This window comes from Ranitomeya variabilis, chromosome 2 (assembly GCF_051348905.1).
Source record: "Ranitomeya variabilis isolate aRanVar5 chromosome 2, aRanVar5.hap1, whole genome shotgun sequence".
Classification (NCBI taxonomy): Eukaryota; Metazoa; Chordata; class Amphibia; order Anura; family Dendrobatidae; genus Ranitomeya; species Ranitomeya variabilis.
The window spans coordinates 562,688,505-562,710,806 of record NC_135233.1 but is presented as its reverse complement, the minus strand read 5'-3'; positions in this window follow the sequence as shown (position 1 = coordinate 562,710,806).

Sequence of the window (22,302 nt, the reverse complement as noted above, 5' to 3'; positions counted from 1 at the left end):
CTCTAAACAGAGCGGATCTTCTAGGAAAAGCAAGTCGGATCGAGCTATTCCTCAACCTGTGCCTCAGTCTCCTCCTCATCAGCCGGTACCTCCACAGACAGCTTCACTGGGGTGAGTGTATATCTACCCTATTAGGCTGATTATTGTTCCCTCTCCCTCTATACACCCTAGGCCAAAAGGACTGAAAAAAACGAAACACAGGCAGTGTGCGTTATGTCTCCAGCCCCTTCCGGATAGTCACAAAAAGAGGCTTTGTAAACCGTGTATTGACTCTACCTTACGGGAAGAAGCCTCGGTTAAATCAGAAGACATTAGAGTCATGATCAGGGAGGAATTACGAGCCCTACGTGGTTCTGACAAAGAGCCGCGTACTAAGGGAAGAAAGGGGTATGTTTCCCATATGTCTGACCAGTCGTCTGATAGTGAAAATGCAGACTCTGATATCTCCCGCGAATACGTTTCCTCAGATGGGGATCAAGATACATGCTTTCCCACCGATAGCATCGATAACCTGGTAAAATCCGTTTGCAACACCATGGGCATTGAAGATTCTAAGGTCCCTAGAACGCAGCAAGATATTATGTTCGCTGGTCTGTCAGAAAGGAAAAGGCCCTCCTTTCCCGTAATAGCAGCGGTAAAAGATCTAATCAAAAAAGAGTGGGAAAGCCAGGGGCAAAGGGGTTTACCACCAACCTCAAAAAGGCGTTATCCCTTCAATGATGAAGAATTCTCATCATGGTCAAAAGCCCCGAAGGTGGATGCAGCAGCGGCATCCACATCCAAAAAATCCTCACTGCCTGTGGAGGATTCGGGCTCATTGCAAGACCCACTGGACCATAAAACCGACTCTCTTTTAGAAAGAGCCTGGGAGTCATGTACGGGAGCCTTTAGGCCGGCAATATCGGCTACATGCACCACCAGGTCCATGCTAGTCTGGCTGAATGACTTGGAGGAAGGACTAAAAAGCGGTCTCTCTAGAGACAAATTAATGTCCTCTATACCCCTGATCAGAGGGGCTACAGCCTTCCTGGCGGACTCATCTGCTGACTCCTTACGCTTGGCAGCCAAGTCAGCGGGCGCAGCACGTAGAGCCCTGTGGCTTAAAGGATGGAAGGGTGATCCCCAGACAAAATCCAAATTGTGTGGCCTCCCATGTCAGGGTGAGTACCTGTTTGATACTAAACTGGACGAGATCTTAACCAAAGCGGGAGAGAGAAAGAAGGGCTTCCCTAATGTTAATTACCTTCCGTCCTATAGGAGAGCATTCCAGAAGCCCGTGTTTAATAGGAGGAAAGATTTTAAGAACCAAGACCGCTGGGCCACTAGAGACACCAAACAAAGAGGTGCATTCTTTGGGAAGCGCCCTTTCAAACCTGAGGACAAACCCCGTTAGAGCGGATCTACCTGTAGGAGGTTGATTGTCCTCCTTCTCAGATAAATGGCGACAGATAACATCAAATAGTTGGGCAAATAATCTCGTCACCTCTGGCTTAAAATTAAAATTTTCCCGAGTCCCTCCGGACTCATTTCTATTGACTTCATTAAAATCACAATCGCAACAGGAGGCGTTGGAGCAAGAAGTAATGAATCTTCTATCCAAGGGGGTTTTGGTGGAAGTTCCATTTCTTCAGGAGGGTAAAGGGTTTTATTCCCCTTTATTTTTAATACCAAAACCGGATGGATCATTCAGAACCATTATAAACCTTAGAAAGTTAAACACCTTCTTAGAAAATCAAACCTTTAAAATGGAGTCTATCCGATCAACCATAAAACTCCTGTTTCCCCATTGCTTTATGACGGTTCTTGACCTTAAAGATGCGTATTATCATCTACCAATCTTTATGGAACACCAATAATATCTCCGCGTGGCAATTGTATTGAAGGGATGTATTCGACACTTTCAGTATACAGCAATGCCCTTTGGACTATCAATAGCCCCAAGAGTATTCACTAAACTAATGTCGGAGGTTATGTCATATCTAAGATTAAAAGACACCCTAATAATCCCATACCTAGACAACCTTTTGGTAGTGGGAAATTCCCCTTCTCAATGTCGGCAACGATTGAGTGATATGATTTCAACTCTACAGAGATTAGGGTGGCTAATAAATTGGGAAAAATCTAGGCTATTCCCAACAACTCGGCAAACATTTCTGGGGATTATATTAGACTCTATAAGCCAGAGATGTTTTCTCCCAGAAACTAAACAAATAACGGTTAGAAATAAGGTCCAGTCGGTAATAAATAAACCTTTAATTTCCTTGCGGGAAGGCATGTCCCTTCTTGGCTCCTTCACATCGTGTATCCCAGCTGTACCTTGGGCTCAGTTCCATTCGAGGCGTTTACAGTATGCAATTTTACATGAAGAGGTAAAATTACAAGGGCATTTGGACGGTAAAATCTCCCTTTCTAGTGAAGTAATCCAATCTCTAAACTGGTGGCTAGAACCAAATCATCTGGTTACCGGAGTTCCCTGGGTAATTAAACCCTCGAACACAATATTTACGGACGCCAGTCCTAGTGGTTGGGGAGCACACTTAGGAGACCAGTTAGTCCAAGGACTATGGTCAATTGCGGAGTCAGACGACTCATCTAATAAAAGAGAGCTAAAAGCTATCTATCATGCCCTATGTGAATTCCTTCCGCAGCTACACGGAACACATACCAGAATTCTATCAGACAACATGACATCAGTAGCTTATATCAATCATCAAGGAGGAACAAGATCAGGCTCTCTCATGTCTATAGCCGAAGACATCCTAACTATGGCCGAAGAACATCTTCCGTCCCTATCAGCGCTTCATGTCAGAGGAGTGGACAACTCAAAAGCAGACTTCCTCAGTCGTCATACCCTCCACCAGGGCGAGTGGGTTCTAAATCATCGGATTTTCAAAATGATAGCCATGAAATGGGGCATACCCGAAATAGATCTCTTCGCTACGAGAGACAACAGGCAGTTAAAAAGATTTGCTTCAATGTTCCGAACCGACAATCCCGATATTCTCGATGCTCTCCAGGTTCCATGGACATTTCAGAAAGCATATGCCTTTCCTCCGCTGATACTTCTTCCAACAGTGATCAGGAAGATAAGGGAGGACAGAGCGAATATAATCCTTATTGCTCCGTTTTGGCCGAAAAGACCATGGTTCTCCCTGCTCAGAGCCATGTCCATCTCAGATCCATGGATTCTCCCAGAGGATCAGGATCTTCTCTCCCAGGGACCCTTCAACCACCCTCAGGTGAAGGGTCTACGATTGACAGCCTGGAATTTGAGAGGCAGCTGTTAAAATTAAGAGGCTTCTCTGATAACGTGATCAAAACCTTATTATTAAGTAGGAAAAAATCCACTACATCTATCTATGTAAGAGTGTGGAGAAAATTCCTAAGCCTCTATCCATCGGCCCTGTCGAATGAAATTCCAGTCTCTACTATTTTAGAGTTTCTCCAGAAAGGACGCGATTTAGGCCTTTCAGTTAGTACCTTAAAGGTACAAGTCTCTGCACTAGGGGCCCTGTATAGTCACAACGTTGCGGGTGATAGGTGGATAGCCAGATTTATTTCAGCCTGCCAAAGATCAGAACCAGTTCAAATTCCCCGCTTACCTCCTTGGGATGTTAATTTAGTCCTTGAAGCCTTGACAGATCACCCTTTCGAGCCTCAACACTCGGCTCACATTAAACACGTTTCCCTCAAGACTGCTCTTCTTGTCGCTTTAGTATCGGCAAGAAGAGTAAGTGACATGCAGGCACTATCAGTAGATCCTCCCTTTATGTCAATATTTCCAGATAGGATTGTCCTGAAAACAGACCCTTCCTACCTACCTAAAATGTGTACTAAATTCCATAGATCTCAAGAAATTCTTCTTCCTACCTTCTATAATAACCCTACAAATCAGGAAGAAGAAAAGTACCATACTTTAGATGTGAGAAGGGCTGTAATAACTTATCTAGACAGGACTACTCCCTGGAGGAAGAGCAGGGCTCTCTTTGTTTCCTTCCAGGGTCAAAGGAAAGGAGCTGGTGTTACAAAAGGCACATTATCCCGATGGATTCGGGAAGCGATATACCTGGCCTATTCGTCTAAAGGAGAGAATCCACCTGAGACTGTAAAGGCACATTCCACCCGGGCGATAGCATCATCTTGGGCTGAACGAGCAGAGGTTCCAATAGAACTCATATGTAAGGCCGCAACCTGGTCTTCTCCTACTACCTTCTATAGTCACTATAGACTAGATTTATCTGCCTCCACTGACTTGTGTTTCGGTAGATCAGTTCTTAACACGATAATCCCCCCCAAATAACTATCTCTGAAAGTCTCTCAGTGGGTGCTGTCGTGGCGAAGAGAAAACACCGGATTACGTACCGGTAATGCTCTTTTATAGAGCCACGACAGCACCCCTTCACTTCCCTCCCTTATATATATTAATTTGCATATAAGCACTGTTAAGGGTGATTGGTTCTTGTAAATATACGTAATTACGTTAAGATAAATGATGGTATAAGAATTACCTACTAAAACTGTTGGGCGGTTCCTCGCAATCTCTGTAACCCAAACTGTGGGAGCGAGGGGGACCGCCCCGTTTATCTCTCCGTAGGGTTTCCTGTTCCTAGGGGCGGATCCCCTCTCTCAGTGGGTGCTGTCGTGGCTCTATAAAAGAGCATTACCGGTACGTAATCCGGTGTTTTTTTTTTTTATTTTATAGTTTCATTAGCTGGCTTGACCTTGCCATCAAACGATCATTTTTTATTATATACTGCAGTACTGCACTATTAGCGTATATGGTATGTTAAAAAGTGGGGAAAATGGGGAAAAAAGAAGAATAGAGTTTAACCCCTTTACCCCCAAGGGTGGTTTGCACGTTAATGACCTGGCCAATTTTTACAATTCTGACCACTATCCCTTTATGAGGTTATAACTCTGGAACGCTTTAATGGATCTTGGCGATTCTGACACTGTTTTCTCCTGAGATATTGTACTTCATGATAGTGGTAAAATTTCTTCGATATAACTTGCGTTTATTTGTGAAAAAAACAGAAATTTGGCGAACATTTCACAATTTTCCAAATTTGAATTTTTATGCCCTTAAATCACAGAGATATGTCACACAAAATACTTAATAGGTAACATTTCCCACATGTCTACTTTACATCAGCACAATTTAGGAACCAAAATTTTTTTTTGTTAGGGAGTTATAAGGGTTAAAAGTTGACAAGCAATTTCTCATTTTTGCAACACCATTTTTTTTTAGAGACCACATCTCATTTGAAGTCATATTGAGGGTCTATATGATAGAAAATACCCAAGTGTGACACCATTCTAAAAACTGCACCCCTCAAGGTGCTCAAAACCACATTCAAGAAATTTATTAACCCTTTAGGTGTTTCACAGGAATTTTTGGAATGTTTAAATAAAAATTAACATTTAAAATTTTTTTACACAAAATTTATTTCTCCAATTTGTTTTATTTTACCAAGGGTAACAGGAGAAAATGGACCCCAAAAGTTGTTGTACAATTTGTGCTGAGTACGCTGATACCCCATATGTGGGGGTAAACCACTGTATGGGCGCACCGCAGAGCTCGGAAGGGAAGGAGCGCCATTTGACTTTTCAATGCAAAATTGACTGGAATTGAGATGGAACGCCATGTTGCGTTTGGAGAGCCCCTGATGTGCCCAAACATTGAAACCCCCCACAAGTGACACCATTTTGGAAACTAGACCTCCCAAGGAACTTATCTAGATGTGTTGTGAGAACTTTGAACTCCCAAGTGTTTCACTACAGTTTATAACGCAGAGCCGTGAAAATAAAAAATATTTTTTTTCCACAAAAATTATTTTTTAGCCCCCAGTTTTGTATTTTCCCAAGGGTAACAGGAGAAATTGGACCCCAAAAGTTGTCCAATTTGTCCTGAGTATGCTGATATCCCGTATGTGGGAGGGAACCACTGTTTGGGCGCATGGCAGAGCTCGGAATGGAAGGAGTGCCATTTGGAATGCAGACTTAGATGGATTGGTCTGCAGGCATCACGGTGCATTTGCAGAGCCCCTGATGTACCCAAACAGTAGAAACCCCCAAAAGTGACCCCATATTGGAAACTAGACCTCCCAAGGAACTTATCTAGATGTGTTGTGAGAACTTTGAACCCCCAAATGTTTCACTACAGTTTACAACGCAGATTCGTGAAAATAAAAAATCTTTTTTTCCCACAAAAATTATTTTTAGCCCCCCAAATTTATATTTTCCCAAGGGTAACAAGAGAACTTGGACCTCAAAAGTTGTTGTCCAATTTGTCCCGAGTACGCTGATGCCCCATATGTTGGGGTAAACCCCTGTTTGGGTGCACGGGAAAGCTCGGAAGGGAAGGAGCACTGTTTTACTTTTTCAATGCAGAATTGGCTGGAATTGAGATCGGACGCCATGTCGCATTTGGAGAGCCCCTGATGTGCCTAAACAGTGGAAACTCCCCCATTCTAACTGAAACCCTAATCCAAACACACCCCTAACCCTAATCCCAACGGTAACCCTAACCACACCCCTAACCCTGACACACCCCTAACTCTAATCCCAGCCCTAATCCCAACCGTAAATGTAATCCAAACCCTAACCCTAACTTTAGCCCCAACCCTAACCCTAACTTTAGCCCCAACCCTAACCCTAACTTTAGCTCCAACCCTAGCCCCAACCCTAACTCTAGCCCTAGCCCTAACCCTAACCCTAGCCCTAACCCTAGCCCTAACCCTAACCCTAGCCCTAACCCTAGCCCTAACCCTAGCCCTAACCCTAACCCTAACCCTAGCCCTAACCCTAACCCTAGCCCTAACCCTAGCCCTAACCCTAACCCTAATGGGAAAATGGAAATAAATACATTTTTTTAATTTTATTATTTTTCCCTAACTAAGGGGGTGATGAAGGGGGGTTTGATTTACTTTTATAGCATTTTTTATAGCGGATTTTTATGCTTGGCAGCCGTCACACACTAAAAGACGCTTTTTATAGCAAAAAAGTTTTTGCGTCTCCACATTTTGAGACCTATAATTTTTCCATATTTTGGTCCACAGAGTAATGTGAGGTCTTGTTTTTTGCGAAACGAGTTGACGTTTTTATTGGTAACATATTCGGACACGTGACACGTTTTTGATCGCTTTTTATTCCGATTTTTGTGAGGCAGAATGACAAAAAAACAGCTATTCATGAATTTCTTTTGGGGGAGGCGTTTATACTGTTCCACGTTTGGTAAAATTGATAAAGCAGTTTTATTCTTTGGGTCAGTACGATTACAGCGATACCTCATTTATATCAAAGAAGTGAGGTATCACGCTAAAACCACTAGGAACAACTTCTAGTACGAGTAATATGACACCCTATTGGACCCCCAGATGGCCGCTAATCAAACTGCCAGAATTGGTGACAGGCACATATAGAAATGAAAATAGAAATAAACACTTACTAAATTGTAGAGAATAGTGCCGCTGGGTGTTATGATTGGCGGATGTAGATGCTGAGGGTTTCGAGTGGTCAGATGACAGGAGACCTATTTCTCTGTGTAGAAAGCCCGCAGAGCCAGAAGCACCCCGGCCGGTGGTGATCCTGGATGCGCGGCTGAAAAAATGGCCGACGCTGCTCTGCTGTGCAGCGTGTGACGTCACAAAGCTACGGAGCTAGAAAGGGGCCAAAACTAACCAACGCGTTTCGAGGGACTGCGTCCCTCTTCGTCAGGGTTACCGCCCCCTCCATGTCGTCTGTATATATAGCTGTCTGGATAAACAACTCGTTAACCCCCAGAGAACCGGACCTGAGAACAAAATGTGTAACTGCACTAAAATGCGAATATGCACCAGTGGGTTATAGAGACCAAAAGGCCTCAAAGCACGTCTGCATTCTGTTCATTATATAGATAGTACATGAATGGACCTGTGCATACTACTAGGTGATAGCCAAAGGAACTAAACAAACTTTATTTATTTAAATAAAACTGGAAGTGGGTGAAGAATATATAAATGGGATTAAAACCGTGTATGATAGCACATATAAACTACTACATTATTAAATAAATCCTAATCACATAAAAACCATATAAACCATATTTTATGTGATCACCACCGGCCGGGGTGCTTCTGGCTCTGCGGGCTTTCTACACAGAGAAACAGGTCTCCTGTCATCTGACCACTCGAAATCCTCAGCATCTACATCCGCCAATCATAACACCCAGCGGCACTATTCTCTACAATTTAGTAAGTGTTTATTTCTATTTTCATTTCTATATGTGCCTGTCACCAATTCTGGCAGTTTGATTAGCGGCCATCTGGGGGTCCAATAGGGTGTCATATTACTCGTACTAGAAGTTGTTCCTAGTGGTTTTAGCGCGATACCTCACTTCTTTGAAAAAACTTTTTTGGTTCACCTGTAGGTGTGACAGGGGAGGCACGGCACCTGTCTGGTATCAGCAGCTTCTTCCTACTTGTCAGTAGCGCCAGTGTGACAATTCTTTGTTGTTCACCTCATTTATATCATTTTTTTTTGCTTTCGCACTTTTATACGATAAAAACTATTTTATAGAATAAATAATTATTTTGGCATCGCTTTATTCTGAGGACTATAACTTTTTTATTTTTTCTTTGATGATACTGTATGGCGGCTCGTTTTTTGCGGGACAAGATGACGTTTTTAGCTGTACCATGGTTATTTATATCAGCCTTTTTGATCGCGTGTTATTCCACTTTTTGTTCGGCGGTATGATAATAAAGAGTTGTTTTTTGCCTCATTTTTTTTTTTCCTACTGTGTTCACTGAAGGGGTTAACTAGTAATATAATTTTATAGGTGGGGTCGTTACAGACGCGGCAATGCTAAATATGTGTACTTTTATTGTTTTTTTTTATTATTTAGATAAAGAAATGTATTTATGGGAATAATATTATTTTTTTCTTTATTTAGTAATTTTTTTTTTTTTTACACATGTGAAAATTTTTTTTTTAACTGTTTTACTTTGTCCCGGGGAGGACATCACAGATCACTGATCTGACAGTTTGCACAGCACTCTGTCAGATCACCGATCTGCCTCACAGCACTGCAGGCTTACCATGCGCCTGCTCTGAGCAGGCACTTGGTAAGCCACCTCCCTCCCTGCAGGACCCGGATGCCGTGGCCATCTTGGATCCGGGCACCTGCAGCGAGGAGGAGGTAAGAGACCCTCACAGCATCGCGATCACATCGCGTTGCTTCGGGGGTCTCAGGGAAGCCTGCAGGGAGCCCCCTCCCTGCGCAATGCTTCCCTGCACCGCCGGCACACCGCGATCATGTTTGATCGCGGTGTGCCGGGGGTTAATGTGTCGGGGGCGGTCCATGACCACTCCTAGCAAATAGTGCCGGATGTCAGCTGCGATAGTCAGCTGACACCCGGCCACGATCGGCCGCACTCCCCCCATGAGTGCCGCCGACCGCGCTGGACGTACTATCCCATCGGTGGTCATACGGGCCCACCCCACCTCGACGGGATAGTAATTCCAATGTCAGAAAGGGATTAAATTGAGAAAATAAATAAGTAAATACAAGAAAAGAGTAAAATTGTATAGAAAAGGGAGAGTCCCCTCTATGAACTTCCAGATAATTGTATAAAATGAGTTTCTCATTTCTCTCAAAGTTCAAAGATGCGACTCCATTTCACATGCTGTAAGACTGAACTTGAGAAAATCCCCCTGCACTTTCCTTTTCTGTACAATTTTACTTATTTTGTTTTTTTAATTGAAACCCTATTCCCCCTATTCCCCCTTATTTATCATTTTTTGATCTAATGTTATTTATTATTATTTATTTATATCCATGCACCTCTCTCCCCCTATTCTACCTGGTACGTTTTGAACTGTCTGCTAACCTGGAATACCCACTGCACCCCTGAATCCATGCACCTCTCTCCCCCTATTCTACCTGGTACGCTTTGAACTGTCTGCTAACCTGGAATACCCACTGCACCCCTGAATCCATGCACCTCTCTCCCCCTATTCTACCTGGTACGTTTTGAACTGTCTGCTAACCTGGAATACCCACTGCACCCATGAATCCATGCACCTCTCTCCCCCTATTCTGCCTGGTACATTTTGAACTGTCTGCTAACCTGGAATACCCACTGCACCCCTGAATCCATTCACCTCTCTCCCCCTATTCTACCTGGTCCGCTGCTACTTTTTTACTGACTTTAATTCAATTAATCAATGAACTGCTAACTACAGACCTGTCTCTAACCTTTCCTTCATCTCTAAACTCCTGGAACGCTTGGTCCACTCCCGTCTAATCCGCTATCTCTCGGATAACTCTCTTCTCGACCTCTTACAATCTGGCTTCCGCTCTTTACACTCCACTGAAACTGCCCTCACTAAAGTCTCTAATGATCTAATAACAGCTAAATCCAAAGGTCATTGCTCTCTGCTGATTCTCCTGGATCTCTCTGCCGCATTTGACACTGTGGATCACCAACTCCTTCTCACTGTGCTCCGCTCCATAGGCCTCAAGGACACAGCCCTCTCCTCGTTCTCCTCCTACCTCTCTGACCGCTCCTTCACTGTATCCTTTGCCAGCTCCTCTTCCTCTCCTCATCCCCTTACTATCGGGGTTCCGCAGGGCTCAGTCCTAGGCCCCCTCCTCTTCTCTCTATACATGGCTCCTATTGGACAAACAATCAGTAGATTTGGGTTCCAGTATCATCTCTATGCTGATGACACCCAATTATACACTTCTTCCCCTGACATCACCCCTACCCTAATTAAAAATGCCAAGGATTGTCTGTTTGCTGTCTCTAACGTCATGTCCTCCCTCTATCTGAAACTAAATCTCTCCAAAATGGAACTTCTTGTGTTTCTCCCTTCTACTAACCTAACTCTACCCAACATCGAAATTTCACTGGACGGTTCAACCATAACTCCCAAGCAGCATGCCCGCTGTCTTGGGGTCATATTCGACATTGAACTTTCCTTTACTCCCTATATCCAATCACTCACACGCTCTTGTCACCTGCATCTTAAAAACATCTCCAGAATCTGACCTTTTCTCACCTTTGAAACTGCTAAGACTCTTACTGTCGCTCTTATTCATTCTCATCTGGACTACTGCAACTCTCTTCTGATCGGTCTCCCTCTTACCAAACTTTCTCCTCTCCAATCCATCTTGAATGTGGCGGCCAGGGTTATATTTCTGTCCAGCCGCTTCACCAATGCCTCCATCTTGTGCCAGTCATTACACTGGCTACCCATTCGCTACAGGGTCCAGTATAAACTCATCTCTCTTACCCACAAAGCTCTCCACAGTTCTGCACTGCCTTATATCTCCTCTCTCATCTCTGTCTATGCCCTCCGTTCTACAAATGACCTAAGACTAACATCCCCTTTAATCCGAACCTTGCACCTCCGTCTCCAAGACTTCTCTCATGCTGCGCCAGCTCTCTGGAATGCACTTCCCCAGACGATCAGACAGATACCTAGCCCCGACCTGTTCAAGCGCGCTTTAAAAGCCCATCTTTTCAAACAAGCCTACCACATCAACTACTCAGTAAACAAACTTTGCCCTGCTCCCTCCTTCCAAATATTATTCTGAATCTGCACCCTACTATTCATCTGTCTCCACACCCTCCATGCACATGATAACTTCACTTGATACTTGACTATTGCACTTAAACACACGGGCGGATGACCGGATCATGCAGCTTTATATGAAAATCCCTATTTATTATACACTCACCGGCCACTTTATTAGGTACACCATGCTAGTAACGGGTTGGACCCCCTTTTGCCTTCAGAACTGCCTCAATTCTTCGTGGCATAGATTCAACAAGGTGCTGGAAGCATTCCTCAGAGATTTTGGTCCATATTGACATGATGGCATCACACAGTTGCCGCAGATTTGTCGGCTGCACATCCCAAAGATGCTCCATACAAGGCAGGATGGATCCATGCTTTCATGTTGTTTACGCCAAATTCTGACCCTACCATCCGAATGTCGCAGCAGAAATCGAGACTCATCAGACCAAGCAACGTTTTTCCAATCTTCTACTGTCCAATTTCGATGAGCTTGTACAAATTGTAGCCTCAGTTTCCTGTTCTTAGCTGAAAGGAGTGGTACCCGGTGTGGTCTTCTGCTGCTGTAGCCCATCTGCCTCAAAGTTTGACGCACTGTGCGTTCAGAGATGCTCTTAGGCCTACCTTGGTTGTAACGGGTGGCGATTTGAGTCACTGTTGCCTTTCTATCAGCTCGAACCAGTCTGCCCATTCTCCTCTGACCTCTGGCATCAACAAGGCATTTCCGCCCACAGAACTGCCGCTCACTGGATTTTTTTTCTTTTTCGGACCATTCTCTGTAAACCCTAGAGATGGTTGTGCGTGAAAATCCCAGTAGATCAGCAGTTTCTGAAATACTCAGACCAGCCCTTCTGGCACCAACAACCATGCCACGTTCAAAGGCACTCAAATCACCTTTCTTCCCCATACTGATGCTCGGTTTGAACTGCAGGAGATTGTCTTGACCATGTCTACATGCCTAAATGCACTGAGTTGCCGCCATGTGATTGGCTGATTAGAAATTAAGTGTTAACAAGAAGTTGGACAGGTGTACCTAATAAAGTGGCCAGTGAGTGTAATTGCCAGACCTGAAATAACAAGCACTTTTCACCTATTGTGTCCCCCCCATTTCCTTGTAGATTGTAAGCTTGCGAGCAGGGACCTCACTCCTAATGTCACTGTTTAAATTGTCTTAACTTGTATTGAATTTGTCTGTACATGTCCCCGCTTAATTGTAAAGTGCAGCGGAATATGTTGGCGCTATATAAATAAAAATTATTATTATTATTATTATTATTATTATTATTATAATGAATCATACTTCTAATTTACTGCATGCTGATTGATATATCTATGCTTTTCACACCTAACACTCTCCTCCTATCCTATCCTATCTTTCTTCAGCTTTCATGGCAGTCAAATGTTGTATTAACTGCAATCTGCTAATTGTCCCCTGCTGTGGACTGTCCTCCACCTCCTTCCTCCTCCTCCCCTCCCTCTCTCACCTGGCTTCATTTCTTGGACACTCGAATGGTAGAAGTTGAATGGTGTCGGTCAGACTTGACTTTAGTCAGACGTGACATCATTTCAAGTGACATCTTTAAGTGTATCGTCAGAAATATGCCAGAAATAGTCCAGGAATCGGCCAGACGGTAAGACTAATCACTGTATCCTAATTTTACTTGCATCTCCTTTCTTCCCCTGCTATTTAACCATACTCACATTTGCCCTCACTATTTTCACTCCACTAATCCTCACCCCTATCCTTCTCACACTATGAGAAACTATCGCAATCCCTCTCAATTAAAACCTGTGCAGCTGACTCCCACCCCCCTGCTTCCTCTCTCTGGGGCACTTTGGAATGCCCGCTCTGTCTGCAACAAGCTCCACGTGATCCACGATCTCTTTACTTCCCGCAACCTTTCCTTCCTGGCCCTCACTGAGACCTGGCTGATGCCCCCTGACACAGCCTCCCCTGCTGCACTGAGTTACGGTGGCCTCCACTTTACCCACACTCCTTGCTCTGGCAACAGACATGGTGGGGGAGTGGGTTTCTTTTTTTCTAAAAACTGCTCCTTCAACCCTATCAACCTCCACCCTCCCTTAACCTCCCTTCTTTTGAGGTTCACTCTGTCCGTATCTACTCTCCCTCTAATCTCCAAATGGCTGTCATATACCGACCACCCGGCTCAGCCACTGCCTTCATTGACCAATTTTCCACCTGGCTTCTTCACTTTCTCTCTGCTGACATCCCCACCATCATAATGGGTGACTTTAATATCCCTACTGACACCCACCAACCAGCAGCCTCCAAGCTCCTGGCCCTTACCTCATCCTTTGGACTTACTCAGTGGTCCTCCACAGCCACCCACACAGACGGACATACGCTAGACCTCTTCACCCGCCTCTGTTCCTTATCTAATCTCACAACCTCTCCCTTCCCCTTATCTGACCACCATCTACTCACCTTCTCTTCCTTGTCCTCCTCACCTGCCCCCCATGTCCAACCAGTACCACATCCTCGCAGAAACCTTGCACACCTAGACATTCACAGACTCTCAGACTCTCTTCTACCCCTGTCCTCCATATCTTCACGACTCTTATAGCGCCACCACTTTCTATAACTCCACCCTCACATCAGCCATAGACTCAGTCGCCCCTCTCATGCATGGGAAAGTGCGACAAATCAATAGGCAACCCTGGCATAACAACCTCACCAAGAAACTCCGACAAACATCCAGGGTCGCTGAGCGGCGTTGGAAATAAACACGCCTGCCAGACAACTTCACCACTTTCAAACAAGCTACACTTGCCTTCAAACTAGCCCTCACTTCTGCTAAACAGACCTATTTCACTAACCTTGTATCTTCACTATCCTACAACCCAAAACAACTGGTCAGCACATTTAACTCTCTCCTCCTCCCACCACTGCCACTTCCAACTCCCCTAATCTCTTCTGAGGACTTTGCCACCTACTTCAAAAACAAGATCGACCAAACAAGACAAACCTTTACTTTTCCACCACCCCAACCACTCCATATACCAGACCTCTGCCCTTCCCCAATAACTTCCCTCTCCAACATCACTGAAGGAGAACTTACTCGCCTCCTTTCCAAATCACACCTCACCACCTGTGCACTTGACCCCATCCCTTCCCACTTGCTCCCCAACCTCACTAACATGCTCATTCCAGCCCTAACCCATCTCTTCAACCTATCGCTAACTTCCGGTACTTCCCCTCTGCCCTCAAACATGCCACCATCACACCCATCCTCAAAAAAGCTAACCTTGACCCTACCGCTATGCCCAGCTATCGCCCCATATCACTGCTCCCATTTGTTTCCAAACTCCTTGAGCAGCATGTCCATGGTGAACTTTCCTCCCAGCTCTCATCTAACTCTTTCCTTGACAACCTCCAATCTGGCTTCCGCCCCCACCACTCCACCGAAACTGCTCTCACCAAAATTACTAATGACTTACTCACAGCCAAAGCTAACAGGCAGTTCTCCATCCTCCTCCTTCTCGATCTGTCCTCTGCTTTCGACACAGTCGACCACCTCCTACTGCTACAGATTCTTTCTTCCCTCAGCATCAAAGGCCTTGCCCTGTCCTGGATTGCCTCATACCTTTCCGACTGCACATTTAGCGTTTTCCACTCGCACACTACCTCCTCACCCTGCCCCCTCTCTGTTGGAGTCCCTCAAGGCTCTGTCCTAGGGCCTCTACTTTTTTCCATCTATACCCTTGGCCTAGGACAACTCATAAAGTCCCATGGCTCTCAGTACCACCTATACGCGGACGACACTCAGATCTACCTCTCTGGCTCAGATGTCGCCACTCTTCTGTCCAGAATCCCGGAGTGTCTGTCAGATATATCCTCCTTCTTCAACTCTCACTTCCTAAAACTCAATGAAGACAAAACTGAACTCATCATCTTTCCCCCATCTCGTGTATCCCCCCTAACTGAACTATCTATTATAGTAAACAGCATCACACTCTCTCCCGCACCTGAAATCCGCTGCTTCGGGGTAGCTCTCGATTCTGCCCTGTCCTTCAAATCGCACGTCCAAACCCTTGCCACCTCCTGTCGCCTCCAACTCAAAAATATTGCCAGAATCCGTCCCTTCCTCAGCCCGCAATCTACTAAAACTCTTGTGCATGCCCTCATCATCTCCCGCCTTGATTACTGCAAGACCCTCCTCTGTGGCCTCCCCGCTAACTCCCTTGCACCACTCCAGTCTCTCCTCAACTCTGCTGCTCGGCTAACCCACTTCTCTCCTCGCTACTCCCCTGCTTCACCCCTTTGCAAATCCCTCCACTGGCTCCCAATTCCCCAACGAATCCAGTTCAAACTACTAACACTGATCTACAAAGCCATCCACAAGCTGTCCCCTACCTATATCTCTGAACTAATCTCCCACTATCTTCCCTCACGTAATCTTCGATCCTCCCAAGACCTCCTTCTCTCCTCTACACTTATTCGTTCCTCACACAACCGCCTCCAAGATTTCTCCCGAATATGCCCCATCCTCTGGAATTCCACGCCTCAACACATCCAATTATCCACCACTAGGGTTGAGCAAAACGGATCGGACAAATTCAAAAATCGCCGACTTTCCTAGTGTGGGATCGGCCATGAGGTCGGCGATCTTCGAGCCAAAGTCGCGTTTCATATGACGCATTCAGCCCCATTTTTCAGCCAATGTAGGAGGACGCAAAGTGTGGGCAGCGTGATGACATAGGTCTCGGTCCCCACCATCTTAGAGAAGGGCACGACAGTGATTGGCTTGCTTTCTGCGGCGTCACAGGGGGTATAAAGTGGCGTGCACGCCAACCGCCATCTTACTTCTGCCAATCTTAGCATAGGGAGAGGTTGCTGCAGCTTCATCAGAAGAAGGGATATAGTTAGGGAGGGAAGATTAACCCCAAAACCGCTTGTGCTGTAGCGATTTTCACAGTCCAACACCACCTTTTTTTTGCAGGGACAGTGAAGGGTATATTTTTGTGAATCAGCTCTGTAGCTTATTAGGCTGTCTTATAAGGCTCCCTGATAGCTGCATTGCTGTTTTCACGCTGCTGTGCAAACCAACTGCTTTTTTAAAAGCAAAAATCCTGTTGCTCCTTTCTGCACAGTTATCTTGTTTGTTTGTCCACACTTTTGTATGCAGCAGTCCTTTGTATTGCTGCCATACTTGTCCTGAGATCATTGTAGGGAGATTGAAATTGTACTACAGTCCTTGTATTTTTTCATATATCTTCCAGCCATGTTCTGCCACTTACATTGTGTTGTGTTATACACTGAACCTGAGTTTTGGTGCAGTCTCCCCCCAAAAAAAGGGAGATTCAAATTGTCGCAAAGTGGATATACGTCAGTTCTGTTAGTTTGTCGTATATCAGCCAGCCACATTCTGACACTTACATTGTGTTGTGTTATACCCTGGGCCTGAGTTTTGGTGCAGTCTCCCCCCAAAAAAAGGAGATTCAAATTGTCACAAAGTGGATATACGTCAGTTCTGTTAGTTTGTCGTATATCAGCCAGCCATGTTCTGCCACTTACATTGTGTTGTGTTATACACTGGGCCTGAGTTTGGGTGCAGTCTCCCCCAAAAGAAAGGGAATTCAAATTGTCACATAGTGGATATACGTCAGTTCTGTTAGTTTTTCATATATCTTCCAGCCACGTTCTGCCACTTACATTGTGTTGTGTTATACACTGGGCCTGAGTTTTGGTGCAGTCTCCCCCCCAAAAAAGGGAGATTCAAATTGTCACAAAGTGGATATACGTCAGTTCTGTTAGTTTGTCGTATATCAGCCAGCCACGTTCTGCCACTTACATTGTGTTGTGTTATACACTGGGCCTGAGTTTTGGTGCAGTCTCCCCCCAAAAAATATATACACCTTCTTCCTTGTTTTGCAGTACCATATAACGGTTGTTATTTTGGTTAGATTTTCCCAAAAATGAGGAAGTCTGGTGGAAGAGGTTGTGGGCGGTCGTTGCCAGCTGGTACTGATGGTGGTAGTGGTGGTGGTGGAGCATCTGGTGGTAGTGGGAAAAGCAAAATAGCACCTAAGGCAGGAGGTGTTGAGCCAGCGTCATTGTCTGGCTACACAAGGCCTCGAAGGCTCCCTTAGCTTGGAGTGGGAAAACCGCTTTTAAAGCCGAAGCAGCAGGAAAAAGTTTTGGCTTTCCTTGCTGACTCAGCCTCTAGCTCTTTCGCCTCCTCTTCAGAAAGTTCGAAATATAAAAGCAGCGAGTCGTCAGTGGATGCTCCTGGTCAGGAACAAGACGTTTCCTTGTGTCCTTCACCCAAACCAAAAGTGAAGGATGCGTCAGGTGACACTACAGGTTACTCCATGGAGCTCTTTACACATACCGTGCCTGGGTTAGAAAGGGAAATCGTTAACTGCCCATTACAAGATGAATTGGACATGGAGTGCACTGATGCACAGCCACAGCTAGATTATTATGCTGTTCCATTGACTCAGATCACTACATTGCCCTCGCAGTGTACTCAGCCAGAATCTGACCCTGATGAGACTAAGGTGCCCCGTCCCGAACGCTATAGCACCTTACACGGTGACACAGAGGAAGGTGCACATGACATTGAAGAGGAGGTGATAGATGACCCAGTTGTTGACCCAGATTGGCAGCCATTGAGGGAAGAGGGTGCTGCTGCCAGTTGCTCAGAAGCGGAGGAGGATGATCCGCAGCAGCCATCTACATCGCAACAGCTGTCATCTGGCAGGCCCGTATCAGGCCAAAAACAGGTGTCAAAAACAAAAACAGTTTTAGGACAGCATGGCCCTCTGGTGAAAGTAGCACAGCGTGCAATGCCTGAAAAGGTATTCCATAGTAGGAAGAGTGTAGTGTGGCAATTTTATAACCAAGATCCGTATGATCAGTCAAAAGTTATCTGTAAGAAATGTTTAAAGACCTTTAGCAGAGGGAAGAATCTTCAAAATTTAAATACAATGTGCGTGCGTAGACATTTAACCAGCATGCACTTGCAAGCCTGGACTAACTACCAAACGTCACGTACCGTTGGTGCACCTGCTTAGAATGAAGGTAGTCAGCAAAGCTACATTGCTTCCCTCACTGTAAGCCCACCGGTTAGGACACCACCAGCAGAAAATTTGGAGGTATCATCGCAAGGCCAAAGCAGTCAGGGAATCACAAGGTTTTTGGTAGGAAACACTGTATGTGGGCCAACATCAAGAATACCATCACCAACCCTGTCTCAATCCGCCATGTCCACCACCACCACCACCGCTGGTTCCACCATATGCAGCTCTCCAGTCCAGCTCACCCTACAAGAGACTCTCGTTAGGAAAAGAATGTACTCATCCTCTCATCCGCGTACACAGAGTTGGAACACCCACATTGCTAGACTAATCTCATTAGAAATGATGCCCTACCGGTTGGTTGAAAGCAAAGCTTTCAAAGACCTGATGGCCTATGCAGTACCACGATGTGACCTACTCAGTCGGCACTTCTTTGCGAGAAAAGCCATTCCAGCCCTCCACCAGCATATCAAAGACCGCATTGTCCATGCACTGAGGCAATCAGTCAGTGGAAAGGTGCACCTCACAACAGATGCATGGACCAGTAGGCATGGCCAGGGACGTTACATGTCCATTACGGCCACTGGGTTAATGTGGTGGATGCAGGGTCCACAGGGGACAGCCATAGTGGGACAGTTCTGCCTAGCCCATGGTCTAGGAAACAGTTGGCTGTAGGCATTCGCCACCCCTCCTCCTCCTCCAGAAGTGAAAGCTCATCCACAGAGCGCAGTCGCACGACCACTCCATCCGCAGCTTCCAGTGTTGCACACGAGGTGTCCCATTATCGAACAGCTAGTGATAAGCGTCAGCGACAACAGACACACCACGGAAGTACTGGCCGAGTACTTGCAGCAAGAAACTCAGTCATGGCTGGGCAGTGTACATCTTGAGGCAGGCAAGGTAGTCAGTGATAACGGAAGGAATTTTATGGCTGCCATAGCCATTTCAAAACTGAAACACCTTGAACCTGGTGGTGCAGTGCTTCCTGAAAAATTATCCGGGGTTACCAGCCCTGCTCCTGAAGGTGCGAAGACTTTGCTCGCACATCCGCCGGTCGCCCGTTCACTCCAGCCGTATGCTGAACCATCAGCGATCGCTGAATCTTCCCCAGCACCGCCTAATAATCGACGTTGCAACAAGGTGGAACTCCACACTGCACATGCTTCAGAGGCTGTGTGAACAGAGGCGTGCTTTAATTTATTTGTGGGAGGATACACATACACGGGCAGGCACTTGGATGGCAGACATGGAGTTGTCTGGTGTGCAGTGGTCGACGCTACAAGACCTCTGTCAATTCCTTTAGTGTTTTGAGGAATGCACACGGCTGGTAAGTGCACACAACACCATCATAAGCATGAGCATCCCACTAATGCGCCTGCTGATGCAAAATTTGACGCACATTAAGGAGCAGGCGTCTGCAGCCGATGAGGAGGGAAGCCTTGATGACAGTCAGCCATTGTCTGCTCAGGGAACTCTCCTGGATGAGGTGGCGGACGAAGAGGAGGAGGATGATGGGGATGAATATTTATGGGAGGAGGATGCTTCTCAAGGGGCAATAGAAACTGGTGGCGTTGCAAGGCCAGGTACAGGGTTTTTGCCGGACACAAGTGATGTTGATTTGCAAGAACGTGCTCCTCATCCCAGCACAAGCAGTGAATTGACACCTGGAACATTGGCCCACATGGCTGAGTATGCCTTGCGTATCCTAAAAAGGGACCTCCGCATTATCAAAATGATGACCGTTGACGATTACTGGTTGGCCTGCCTCCTGGATCCACGATATAAAGGAAAATTACAAAATATCATGCCACATGAGAACCTTGAGCAATTATTGGCTACCAAACAAGCAACTCTTGTAGACCGTTTGGTTCAGGCATTCCCAGCACACAGCGGCAGTTATGGTTCTCACACGAGCCATAGGGGGCAACATGGCAGAGGTGTTAGAGGTGCACAAATCCAAAGAAGCATTGGACAGAGGGGTTTTATGACCAGGTTGTGGAGTGATTTCGCAATGACTGCTGACACGACAGTTACTGCTGCATCGATTCAAGGTGACAGGAGACAGCATTTTTCCAGTATGGTTATGAACTACTTTTCCTCCCTCATCGATATTCTCCCTCACAGGTCATTCCCCTATGATTACTGGGCATTAGTGTTGAGCGATACCGTCCGATACTTGAAAGTATCGGTATCGGAAAGTATCGGCCGATACCGGCAAAGTATCGGATCCAATCCGATACCGATACCCGATACCAATACAAGTCAATGGGACTCAAGTATCAGACGGTATTCCTGATGGTTCCCAGGGTCTGAAGGAGAGGAAACTCTCCTTCAGGCCCTGGGAACCATATTAATGTGTAAAAGAAAGAATTAAAATAAAAAATATTGCTATACTCACCTCTCCGAGGGAACCGGCAGCGTTGTTTGCTTAAAATTCGCGCTTTTCTTTCCTTACGTGAAGTCCCGGCTTTGTGATTGGTTGCGTCGCAGTCACATGAGCGACGCAACCAATCACAGCAAGCCGTGACGTAATTTCAGGTCCTTAAGGATTTTAAAATTACGTCCCGGCTTTGTGATTGGTTGCGTCGCAGTCACATGGGCGACGCAACCAATCACAAGCCGTGATGTCACGGGAGGCTGGACACGCGCGCATTTTAAAATGCGTGCGTGTCCAGCCTCCCGGCTTGTGATTGGTTGACCGCGACGCAACCAATCACAAGCCGGGACGTCACGGGAGGCTGGACAAGCGCGCATTTTAAAATGCGCGCGTGTCCAGCCTCCCGGCTTGTGATTGGTTGACCGCGACGCAACCAATCACAAGCCGGGACGTCACGGGAGGCTGGACAAGCGCGCATTTTAAAATGTGCGCGTGTCCAGCCTCCCGTGACGTCACGGCTTGTGATTGGTTGCGTCGCCCATGTGACTGCGACGCAACCAATCACAAAGCCGGGACGTAATTTTAAAATCCTTAAGGACCTGAAATTACGTCACGGCTTGCTGTGATTGGTTGCGTCGCCCATGTGACTGCGACGCAACCAATCACAAGCCGGGACTTCACGTAAAGGAAAGAAAAGCGCGAATTTTAAACAAAGAACGCTGCCGCTTCCCTCGGTAAGGTGCAGGCTGCGTCGGAGAGGTGAGTATAGCAATATTTTTTATTTTAATTCTCTCTTTTACACATTTTTACATTAATGTTGTTTCGATACCGATACCCGATACCACAAAAGTATCGGATCTCGGTATCGGAATTCCGATACCCGCAAGTATCGGCCGATACCCGATACTTGCGGTATCGGAATGCTCAACACTACTGGGCATCTAAAATAGACACCTGGCCTGAATTGGCAGAATATGCAATATAGGAGCTCGCTTCCCCTGCTGCTAGTGTGCTATTCGAAAGAGTCTTCAGTGCTGCTGGTTCAATACTAACCGAAAAAAGGACACGTCTGGCTACCCGAAATGTTGATGATCTAACCTACATTAAAATGAACCAATCATGGATTTCAAATTATTTGGCCCCACCTTCCCCTGCTGACACATAGCTTGCCTAAAAAATGTCTTGCTTTTGGCCTCCTCTTACTGACTGCTTCAATTCCTGCATTTGCAGCTGCTGAATGTCCACCATAGGCCATTTTTATACCTCCCTAAATGGGCTGACTCCCCCCACAGGGCCATGGTCACCACCTGGCGCAAGCACCC